Consider the following 12,882-nt stretch of genomic DNA (forward strand, 5'->3'; position numbering starts at 1 on the left):
TGTGACCACCACTCGGTTTGAATATTTGTTCAAACTGAGTCTACCCAATGGTCTCATTAATCATATTTTCTTATGAATTATTCATACAATATTTTGTGCTATCTAATTCTGAAATATCTGCATCTTTATCTAAATCAAGATAGATATAATTATACTTTACTAGTTTACAGACAATTAGTTTTATTATTAATGCAATTAACTGTACAAATGCAGAAAAAACCCAGTTTTTCAGTTCTGCTATATCAACTGCTTTTAAAATGGGGAGAAAACTCTTAGAAGCTTGTTTTCAAATTATATCTCTACAAATTCATAATAAGTGATTAGAAGTCTGCAAGCAATAATTAAGTTTCAGAATATTAGTTAAAAGGAAAACTAAAAAAAATCTATGACAGTAAACAAGTTATCAATCAAATGGAGGGTAGCAATTAGTTACCATTGAGATGTGTACTTTTAATCATAGAATAAATTGCCTAATTTTACATACTAAATATAAATATTTCTTTATGTTACTTATGAAAAAGCAAAGGGTTTTGAATATTTTTCTTTAATAGTTGTGTCTCAATTTCTCTATTTTCCTCCACTGGAAGTAGGAGTGGGTTAGGCTTGTGTATCTTCCAAGAAAATGCTAATGAGGCTTGGATGTTAGCAGAATAGAGATGCGCTAGTGAATATCTAAAATCTTTCTGCTGTCTTCACTACCTGCTCCAGGCATTTAATTGCCTTCATATTAAGGGCCCAAGGCTGAGATCTAATACACTCAACTGTGTAATCTTGGCTCTGACAGATGAGAATAAGAGTTAGGAGAAACAGGTATCACAAGGTCTGCAGAAAGGTTAAAAACCGTAAAATTGGCGAGACTTTATTGAGATGGGACAATTAGTTGATCAGAGATTAAGAGAAAAAACAGTAGCACGGAAAGATATAAAATCTTTAACAGGAAAATAACAAAATTTTTAATTCAGGTACTGTTGGATCAGTTAATTAGCACACATACCAATGGAGCAGATGCCAGCTGACAGTTCTGTAGCATGGTAAAACAGTAGATCCCAGGGGTTGCAGTGACTGAACCATCTGCATGTATTGATGTTGTTTTAACATCAGAAGTGTGTAAGGTGCCTCGTCCAGGTGCTATGTCTTGATGCTTTTTTGTATAGCTTACTGAAGCTTACATATCCTTCAACTCAGACATATATTCTGTGTGTATTCCTCTAATAAACTCTCTTTGTGAGTGGCTGAAGATACCTGAACAAACAAGTATGGAAGGTAAAAGTAATTAACACATTAACAAAGATAATGAACATCCAGATACATGAAGTATTTCTAGAAAAGAATAGCAGAAAACTTGCAACCAATAATCAATCAGGAAAGTGGATATTTGAGTTCATTTTAGTCAAGGCCGCAGGAAAGAAAGAAAACCGGCAAATCAATATGAACTTTGTGTGTTGTTCTGTTCAACATGGAACTTCAGTAGATATCACCAAAAAAAAACCGCAAAACCAAAAAACCCAAACCCTCCAAACCACTACCACCAAATATGACAACAAAGGACTTTCTTGACCAGGCTAAGGTGGATTTTTTTTTATTAATTAAGTTGTTAGAGAATTAGAATAGGACATTCTGGAAAGAATATCAAGTACCATTATGGAGCTCTAGTGCTGCAAAGCAGCTGTACTAAAAGTCTTTTGGACATGGGGCAATAATAGGTTTACATAGCAAAACTTTGCTAGTGGTGTGTCTGCAGATGTGACTTCTGTGACAAGATTCCAGGAGGTGTCATTATGTCAGACAAAACCAGTTTCAGCTGGCTCCAAGACAGACTTATGCCTGACCAAAGCTGAGCCCATCAGTGATACTCATGGTACCTCTCTGGTAATGTATTTAAGAAAGGGCAAAAAGAACTGTGCAGCAGCTAGGAGAAAATAGGGAGAAAAATATGAGAGAAACTGCCTTGTACAAAGTCAAGTCCATGAAGAAGGAGAGGAAGATGTGTTACAGGTACCAGAACAGAGATTCCCCTGTAGTCCATGTAGAAGATTGTGGTGATGGCAGGTTGTCCCCTTTCAGCTCATGAAGGACTACATCAGAGTAGACATTCACATTGCAGCCCATGGAGGACCCCACACTGGTGCAAATGGATGTGATTAATAGGAAGCTGCAGTCCACAGAGACCCCATGATAGAGTTGGTTTCTAGCAGATGCTGCAGCCCATGGGGAGAACCCAAGTCAAAGCAAGTTTTCCTGTAGGAGGTAGACCTATGTGGCAGCAATACTGGAGCATTCAGTTCCTTGAAGTATTGTAACCTGAGGAAAGGACCCATGCTGGAGCAATTCTTGGAGAGGGACCCATTTGGAGGCAGTTTGTGAAGGACTTTATCCCATGGGAGAGACCCTAAAATGGAGTAGGGCAAGAGTGTGATGAAAAAGTAACAGAGATTAATGGTTATGAACTGACTGTAATCTCCATTCTCCTTGACTGTGCGCCACTTGGCAGGCAGGAGTTAAAAGGGTCAAGAATGAAGGTGAGTTGGGAAGAAGATAGGAGTGAGGAGAGAGTAGCTTTAGTTTTGTTTTTATTTCTCACTAACCTGCTCTATTGTTAACTGTCAATAAAGGTGTCTTGGTGGACAACCTACCAGAGGCAAAAAAGTCTCAGAAAGTAATGTCTGCCTGTTATGATACTTTGAGCTAATATAGGGGCCATGGACAAACTCAGAAAATCAAAAGGATTCATTAAACTATGCATATAAGTACTTTTCTGTTAATGAGTAGTGCCGTAGTGCTTAGTATATAACTTCCATAGACAAAAGTTTGCAGTGAAGTCTGCCAATTTTTCTCATGTATTCACTGTTGCAAGCCGAACTAACAGTTAAAATGTGAAACCTGTGTGCCAAAGTGAGATTTCTTAGTGTTAAGGTTTTTGCGTCTCACAATTCTCTAAGTTATAAGTTAGAAGGTGTTTACAGTGTAGAAAATTGGTTAAAAGCAGACAGGAATCCCTGTTAATTATGCAGTTGAGATAACAGTACGACATGTAACAGGTGTTGGGTATACACATTCCTAGCATCTTGCTAGAACTGTAGAAAACTACTAGTATTGATTCTACTTCTTGTTCACGGCATTCCTGGAAGAACTTTAAAAAAGTTATATCTAAAACCATCTTGGCAACAGATTTCTACTCCTGTATCACTTAATACATAATTAAAATTGTTGACTCTCTTTTAAAAGGCACAGAGTTACTAACCAAAGCAATGAGCAAGACCTAAATCTATAATGACTAGCAAAGCTAGCTTTCTTAGCTTTGTCAATAGGTAAGAGCTGATAGGCAGAGAAAAAGAATGAAGGAGAATTTCTGTAAAGCACATAGATTAAGGTAACTCATTGACATATCAACAAAAGACAAACTTGAACTGCTAACAAACACACCAACACCTGAAAGTTTTAAAAAAAAGACAAGGCACAGCTGGGGGAGAGGAGAGGGAAATATCTGGATAAGTATCTCTGACTAGAATCAAACAGGATCATCTTTTTTATTTTTTCAAGGAATTAGATTCAAGCGCTTGGGTTTTTTTCCTGATTTCAGAGCACTTTGTGGGAAAGGAAAGCATTCAGAAAAAAAATATAATCTACATAAGCAAGATCTATGGCAGAACTTCTTCATTTTATTTATCTGAATTGTTGCAGTAATCTTTTGGTTTGTTTGTTTGTATCATCTATAGATAGATAAAGTCACATTGACCTTGAGCACTGTCTGGGAACTGCTAGAATGGTCTTAAATATAGTGTAACATGCAAAACTAATTAAAGGTATAGGTAGTATACATTTTAAATAGAAACCATCAATGATCCTGCCTCCTCCTCGTAACATATTCACTGTGTTGAGTGAGCTTCCCTGTTAGCTATTCTTAAGGTTTTCCTCATTCTGTGAAGGTTTCTCAATGACCTTGAAGTCTGAGGTTTCTGTAAGAGTCTATAGAGAACTCAAACTTTCAAGTCCATGTTTCTAATTCTTCTGTACTTATGAAACTACTGAAATGCTTTAATTTCTTCCCCTATTTCACCTCTTCCTCTGTTTTTTATATGGATGATTTAATTTTTTTGGAGATGGGTGATTCTTATTTACTTAGAAGAATATTTCCAAAATTTTCTTGATAGCAGAAGGGGCAGATCTTTGAGTGCTGACCTACTTACAGATAAAATACATACATTTTACAGTTGAACAATATTTTCTTGATATCAGCTTAGAAACTGTTGTTACTTACACTTAATTTTAATGATTTCTCAAAGATTGCACTAGAGTAGCTAAAAGTGGGGCCATTCCTATTGTTTGAATATAAAACCTACAATCAGACTTACATATATCCTTCTTGTTGTCTTGTTTTTCTTACAAAAAAATAGCAATGTAATTTTGAGGCAATAGTCTTCAGATAGAAAAAAGTATTATTTCTTTTCAATATCATTTGTTCACCCATAGGATCCTGGAAATTGTTCAATCTGAAGTTTTTATTTTACCAATATTCCATAACTATGGTTTTAGAATAAAATAGAAACAGAAAAATAGCCAGAAAATATATAGAGATGAAAATAAATAAACTGGAAAAACAGGACTTCTTTTTCCTTCCCTTATTGATTACAAAACATTGTAAGAAAACTACTAGTTTTATTTAAATCCTTTTCATAAATGTTTATACTACATATAAAATTAATTCCAAATGCAAGAAATTTGATAAAGTTTAGAATGATGTCTCTGCATGTTTTTTTAAAGCATTTTATATACATGTAACTATATCAAACAGTTCATCTGTTACCACAATAATGTCAATATTACACTTAAAAATTTGCTAGGTAAAACAGAAGTTAAAGGCAAAAAGATTGTTTATAAAATTTCATTTCCCTTAAATTTGTCTTAATACAGAAGGAGTAAAAATTTTTGCAATTTATAGAGTTTTACTAAGAAACAAATAGGAAAGCTGAAACAGAAAAGCACAGTTTGACATTTCTGGGTGCAAGTTATATGTGTGTGTATGTGTACGTACATGAGGGCTTTGTAATAAAGGAATGCCATGACCAAGCTTTTCATTATTAATCGTTCTGTCAGGATTTGAGACAGGACTTTAAAGCATTGCTAGGGTGTCATGAGAGTCATGATTTGTGTTTACAGATTCCATTCGACTTTGTAGCCTCTCATCTCTAACTGACATTACAAACCATTCATTGCTCTTAGCATCAGGAATTCATGCAACATATGTAACAAGGGATAACGCAGTATCTTTCTGGAATAAAAATATACATATATTTGAGTGATTATGCTCTTGTTAATTTTAACCAAAATTCGCATTTCAGAAACTAATATGCACGGAAATTCGCTCATAGCAATTCTACTCCATTATCATTTAATTAGTCTTCCATCATACAAAAAGCACTGTAATGTTACATCTAAGCAGTCTTTTTGCTCAGCTAACAATAGCTAGCTAATCCACTGTCCTTGGCACCAAATTTTAACTCACAGGACACTGCTCATAAAAGCTGAATAACAGCAGTAAAGATTTTTTTGGGGATGATGGAGCAAGTAAATGGTAATGGAAGATGGCATATATGTGACTTGATATTGTGTATCATGGATTATTCTTTTCACATCCTAGAATCTCCCTTTCTGATTGGCAAGGATGCTTAAGTAAGAGATACTTTGTAGATCAGTATGTAAGAAACAAAGATAAAACAGAGAAGATCTATCATTTTGAGCAACCTACTACCTAATGTAATGTTCACTGTTCCTCCAGGTCACGAAACATACTTTCTCTTAAAAATATTACCTCTGTTTTCTTAATTCATTGTAGAATTATTACTTTTTTTCCAGAAGCTACTGAAGTTATGAGTCTGACAGCATATACATTTCTATGTTGGGGCATTACCCTTTACACTTTTGGAATTTTGAAATATATAGTTAATTAGAACTTTGGTTTCAGGATTCAGATTTTGCCCTTTGAACCTACATCTTAATTACTTGAGGGTGTTAATACTGTATGGTTTACATTGTTAGCATTTTCTATTTCATTATTCTTTCATAACAAAAATAGTAGTGAATGTTTATATTCTTTGCCAAGTAACCTTTTATCAATAAAATTAAAATGAAAAAAATATGAATGTGCATTCTGTTTCCAGTGGTTTAATTTTCACTCACTTAGAGAAATAAAGTTACTTGAAAAGATGCCTAATAAAGGTGAAAAATAAATATCATAGAAGGATAATCCATTTTCTCAGATGTTAGTCAAGGACTAAGAAAAGTTGGTTCAGTTGCACTTCTGCAAATTCCTATACAAGTTGTTCTTGTTCGGACCCTCAAAAGTAGTTGTGTGCCTCTGCACATCTGTAGTTGTTCCTAACATCCTTTCAGCTACTAAGCATCCTTTAAATTAACTGCATTTTTTCTGGATAATTGCATGCAGTCAACTTTATCTAATTAATAGCATAGAGGAAGGAGATAATCTCCAATTGAAACAAGTATCATCACAATTGAAGTACATCATCTGGGGCCTCAAAAGGTAGCAATTTTTAACCTTCGGGACAACAAAGAAAGTAAATGATGTAGCAAGTGACAGAGGGAAAGTACAAAGAATGTAAATTCTCCAGGCAGGAAATCCAAGAAGAAGGAAACTCAAATAAAGGTCATTTTGGAGATGGACACAGGGAGAAGGCTGAAAGCAGTTCTACAGAATATTGACTTTCATAGACTATAAGATAAATTAATTGGAAATAGCTGTTTTAATAGAAACTTGAGCTACTTAGTAGAACTAAGACACTGAAGAAAGCAAACTTTTGCCAAATAGCTTATATTCCAGTCTCAATATGCCAAGTATCCAGACTAGCTAAGCTTACTGTAGCTTCACATATCTATTATATATATAAAATTTTTATAATGTAAAAATTCAGTTTTTCTTCATACACTTTGTTCCTACTATTCAGATTACACTTTACTTTTTTCAAAGCATTTCCTGAAAATGAGAAAAAACCAAAAAAGATTAAATAAAGGAAGAGACTGCATCCCAATGGATGCAATCCAAGTAGACAGAGATGTTATTCTTGTTACATATGGGCTTCATGTTTAGTACATAAAATGTAGGGGTTTTTGTGTCTAAATTATCTAAAATACAAATGTGAATATAAAATAAACCGTTGATCATTACTGGCTAGGACTGCTACATTTTCGTGTCCTCAGTGGCCCAAACCCTGTCATCTACCTGTTATTAACTTGCAATAACAATCTGACAAAGTGACGTTTCTTTAAAAAAAAAACGTTTTACAAAGCCTGGGCTTTACTTTTAAGATAATCGATAATAGCATTATATCGATGCACTTTGTAAAATAATCTGAAAAAAAAAAAAGGATATTTCTATTCTTGTCTTTAGCCTATGGGAGCCTGTTCACCATCTTCCTATTCTGTTTCATGTTGTGACAGTAGAAAGTATGCTATAGCTATTTTAAATCAAACAGAAAGCGTATTTGTTCCAGATGTTGAACAAGATTTTTCTTGTTTCAGCTATTAGCTGGAGAAAACATTGGCTTGTTTTAGAAGAAGGGAAAGATAAGTCTTATCAGTTTATAAGATATGGATCTTGCCTATATGTCTTTTAGCATTACTGAAAATGCTGTATGCCTTGTTCTTTAGGGATCATGTAGCTTTGATGGTATAGTACGAGCTGCTATTTCACCAATATGAACTAACAGCAATCTTAATTAAGTTTTCTAATGCCTAATATTCTTAAATGTTTATATAAAACCAGTTAAATAGAAGTTGGAAGCCAATAGCTGCATATGTTTACAACCTCTGTCAGGCAAAATGATGTATCTTCAACCAGCTACTTTAGAAAGAACCTAATTATTTTGTAATTAAGAACTATCTTTAAAACCAAGGGACAGGTTTGTGAATTCTTTACCTGACAGTCTTGGTTTCAGATTTCATCAAAGGGACCTTAAGTACTACATTTTGCTGCTGAATCGTCATAATATGACCTATTGCAGAAGAAGCTTGGCTCTAAATTCATCCCAGAAAATATACTGTATCTTCTCCTGAAGAAAAGGAGTTAATCTATTATCCAGTATCCATGTTTATGAGAGTGTATTATTACTCACAAATCTGTAACATAAAGCTATAACAATCTCCATTTCAAAATGAAAAATGAAAAAAGTCATTCTAGAGATTGCATTGAATTTCCAGTTGTTAGACAATGATTTACATTATATTTTGTAAAAACTTTGGCAAATACCTTTGGAAATTGCAATGCTTTCCAGTTTATCTCTGAAATAATGTTATCTCCATCCATGGTAGTAAATACTCTTTAATAAATCCTATAAAATAAAATGCAAAATTATAACACTTTGAGTATGTCATACATAAATCAGATTGGGATTGCTACTTGAAAAATAACTTTTAATTTAATCCATGTACCCATTATTATAGAAAAAAATGCAAAGACAATAGTTACCAAACACATTTGGCTATTGCTTAAAAATCTTTTGGTGTGAATCACAAATTATAATAAAGTTAGAATTTGTTTTCCAAAGTATTCTTCTTCTATGAGTTTTTTATGAGCTCATGTCTAAAGAAAATATACATTGTGAAAGACCATGATGTAAAGTATATTATCATATCCTTAAATATAGACATAGGTACCTGACTACAGATCAGGTACCTGACTACAAAAAGTAATTACAAATAATAACAACAAAAACAAAAACCTGCAGTTACTACCCTGTATTGAGATGTTGTTTCACATCAATATTTTCTGCCTATCACTAATTACTGATGCACAATATCTCTCAAAGTTTTTATTTAGCTTTTAAAGTATTCCAGTTTGAGTATGTAATAAGTGAGGATAGTTACTGAAGCCAAGAATTAAGAAGCTAATACAGACAAAGGTAAATAATGTCTACTTTAAAGTCTGGAGACATAGTACATTTTGAAAGAGATAAATAATACAGAAGTAAGAGATGTCTGGAGTGTGAACATGAAACACTGAATAGGCTACAGAATTTTTCCAGCAAAGAGTTTGTAATTGAGCTGCAGTTTCAATAGTAGTGTATCCAATTCAGACCTTGCTGCTTCCAGCATAGCTTTCATACACCTTGAATTAGGTTTAAAAACTTGTACTGAGGAATGTTAAGTCCTCTTAAGATCCCATCAGAAATGTGGCCATCAACGAGATATCAATAGTTGTTTTGTTTTACTTTGCTTTGTGTTATGTTACTTGTTTCTTTTTCTTTTTCTTTCTGAAGGAGATAGTGACCATCCTTTACAGAATTACACAGTGGATAAAAAAGAGCTACAGATTTTATGACAAGGGTGCTCTCAGCCTGCAGGGACTTAAAATAGTATGTTTCACTTTCCAGAAGAGGTTTTTATCCCAAGCTTATGGGCAGTTTCTGGAGAAAGACAAGACAAGTAGATCTATTTCTGCAAAAAGAACTACTACCAGGTAAAAGGTGTATCTTTGCTAAAGAGACGGTGTATCTGTCTATATCTGAAGCATATCCGAGGTATGTCTGGATTTCATGTTTAGAAAAATATTAGAAATAATCACAACTTTCAAACTTGAAAAAAAAAAGTTACGCTACATAGTGAAATTCAAACTAAAAATCATCAAAATTACATGATGTGGAGTCATCGACAAGGTATAAGTTTATGGGCTTTAAGGTAAAGAGAATAAAACTCTGGGACTTAAAAATTTTAAAAATTAATGGAATGTAAACTATTAGACTGAACTTTTGGAATAACTCAATTCTGTTTAAATACTTCTGGTTTTGGTTTTTGTTTGGTTGGTTTTTTTTCCCAGAACAATGAGAGATTTCTTTTTCCCTGAACTTGACAAAATTGAGTCAAGATAATGAGAGTATAATCTTGGAATTATATTTAAAGCATGCCCAGGTATGATGAATGTATAATATTTTGAACATCAAAAAAAAACTCAACAACTTTGTGTCTCCAGGAGAAAAAATGAGTTTACAGGGGGACAGCAACCTTCATAGCTCCAAGTATGACAAGTGAATAATATTTCCAAAGTCAATATGGTAAATACAAGGTAAATTCTGTAGGCCTGACTTAAAGGTTAAATACTCCTGAAATCTTCAAAATTAACAACACTCAGTGGTTCAAAAACCTATCCAAATTGGAGCTTTCATTAAAATTACTTCCTTTACACCTGCTTCCACTTGAATACTTCATTTAGACAAGGCAGCCTCTACAGTTCCCCTCAAGTGTTCATGCTATTTCTGAGAGTAGCTTTCAATACAGTGGAGAATCTGTTGAGTAATATTTGATTACAGGGAATCCCTACAGTAGGCTGAGTCCTCAAAGTATGGCAATGTCAAGGAGAACCCTGAGGGTTTGTTTACAAATTAAACTTGTCACTTTAAAATATGGCTTCTGACAATTCGTCGAAGAGCTGCTAGCCAGTTCACCGTTTCCCATCTGAAATGAAGAAATCTTGAGAAAATATTTCTCAACTCAATCTTTTTCCAACACATCCTGAGGTATAAAAAAACCTAGGAAAAATCTTTTTGCCCTGTAATTACTCATTTGTCAGACAATATTCTACACATAGAAAACAAGCAAGCTTTGTTTTGTGGTCCAAAGAGATTTTGATCTTTAAAATATTGTCACTAACAAAAAATAGACACTGTATTGGAAATTTACAAAAGAGCAGTGCAATTATGAAATGCAGAGGATAAGTAGAGTTAAACAAACTTAATATTATTATTTTAAAAATTATACATTCTGAAAAATGAAATCAGAGTTTAACATTTTTTTTATTATTTAAAAATTACATATTTAACAAAGTAAAGCCAAATGGAAACCGAAAACATTTATTCATATATTTGAAGAATTAAAATCTCAATTTAAAATACTTTGAGAACATTTTTTTTAATCTCTAATAAAACAATGCAAGCCTAAAATGTTTCAGTTCAGTATGAATGAGAATAATCAAAAGCTGAAATTAAATATTTTTTATTCATTTATATATTCAAAATAAATGTTCTATGTATTTACAGATTTATCTTTACACAATTTCTGAAGTAACTTGAAAACAAAAACCAAGCAAAAAAACAGTGTGTGTATATGAAATTTGTATATTCCTTTCTACATGTCACAATTCTGACCAAACTGGTGAAAATCAAAGTATATATACAATATGAGAATTAAAATAGACATAAACATATATCTATGTACTTATAACATTCTTGTATTAAAGACTGTGGTTAGTTGCAATGTGTTATTATTAACAGATCATTTTGACTGTACAATCTAATCCAGATCAGGTGTAAAGGCTGACACCTCTTCTGATAAAGACATTAATAGACATTATTGCCATATCTAACAAGTGAACTCTAGAAATGTAATCCATCAATCTCTAAGGACTCTACAAAACAAGGTGGATATTATTATGCTGTTTTATGAATATAGAAACAATAGTATAACACAGAGTAAAATTGTTTGCATAGTCTTTTTCTTGACTCCAGTAACATACTTTTCCTGCTATATATTTTTTACTGCTACATATTTTCCTGCTACATATTTTTTACATACTTTTCCAGTCTTACATATTAATGTGAATACTAGAGTTTCAGATGAGTTAAATTTTGAATATTATGCATAATAATTTTAAATTTTTATAGAAAAAGTATCTTGAAATATCTTTGAATGTTTGCTTCAGAAATTAATAAAATCCCTGTTATTTCTAAGTTACAGTGATATCATTTTCTAGTTTTCATTAAATTCATACATATGTCTTAAATAAATAATTTCCATTAAGGATTTATATTAAATTCTTAATTTTTCTAAATCTGAGCTAATTAATGGGATTTGTCCTAATTATCCTTCCCAAATAAATATTCTGGCTTCTCAGCAACTTAAAACCACTGTTGTTTACTTTGATGATTAATACATAATGTTGAAATTCATCATTGAATTATTTTAGAAATATTTTCCAAGAAGTGATGTTCAGCTTACAACTCTTGCTTTGTAGAACTATTTTTAAGTTGCATGTGATTGATAGGGATTCTAATCGTTACAAATCCTACATCATAGTATAATAATTGGCACAGATTTTGTGTTTGCTTAAATATATAATGACAATGTTTTGTAATGTCCTTCTTTCTCATGATGGAATATGATAAGAGAGACTTATAACACCAGGGAGGAAATCTCCTTTGATATGACCCCAAAAGTGACAGTCCACCAGTGATCTTGTGTACAAATTATTTGCATATAGGGGAAAAATAAGCACACAAACAAACTGAATTTAGAAGTCTGTTTGTCCATGTAATCTTAACTTTAATTACTTTGCATGCTTTATATAGACTGAGTCTAAGTTCTTGTGGGAAAGGAATATGGCATGTTATGTTTGAGAAACTTTGTTGTAACCCAAAATTCCAAGGTTACTACAGTAAGATCTTTTTTCCTTTTCTTTACTCTGAATTTTTAACCTAAGTTGGTCAAAATAATAAACTTTATTAAATAATTTTAAAAATAATTTTTATCAGTTTTTCTTATGCTTGATATTATGCTTTTCCCCTAAAGAAAAGAGTAATTTAAGATCATTCTCCAAAACACTGTCAAAATTTTCTCTCTCAGCCTTTATTGAGAACTACAACGGAAGATATGTCTTGATTTGTACTCCAAATATTTAGAGAAAAAAAGACAGTATTCCCATATATTTGGACTACTAGATGCCATTGTCCCTCTTAGCAGATGATCTCTTGCTACCTTGCAGAAGAAAACCTTGAAGTTAGTCTTCCATGTTATATGCTATACTAGTCTCTGTTAAGAGATCTATAACTGGAGAACAAGTTCAGTTCTTTCATCACTCTTTACAGTTGTCAGATATTTCAG

The sequence above is a fragment of the Colius striatus genome, chromosome 1 (assembly GCF_028858725.1).
Source record: "Colius striatus isolate bColStr4 chromosome 1, bColStr4.1.hap1, whole genome shotgun sequence".
NCBI classification, from domain to species: Eukaryota; Metazoa; Chordata; class Aves; order Coliiformes; family Coliidae; genus Colius; species Colius striatus.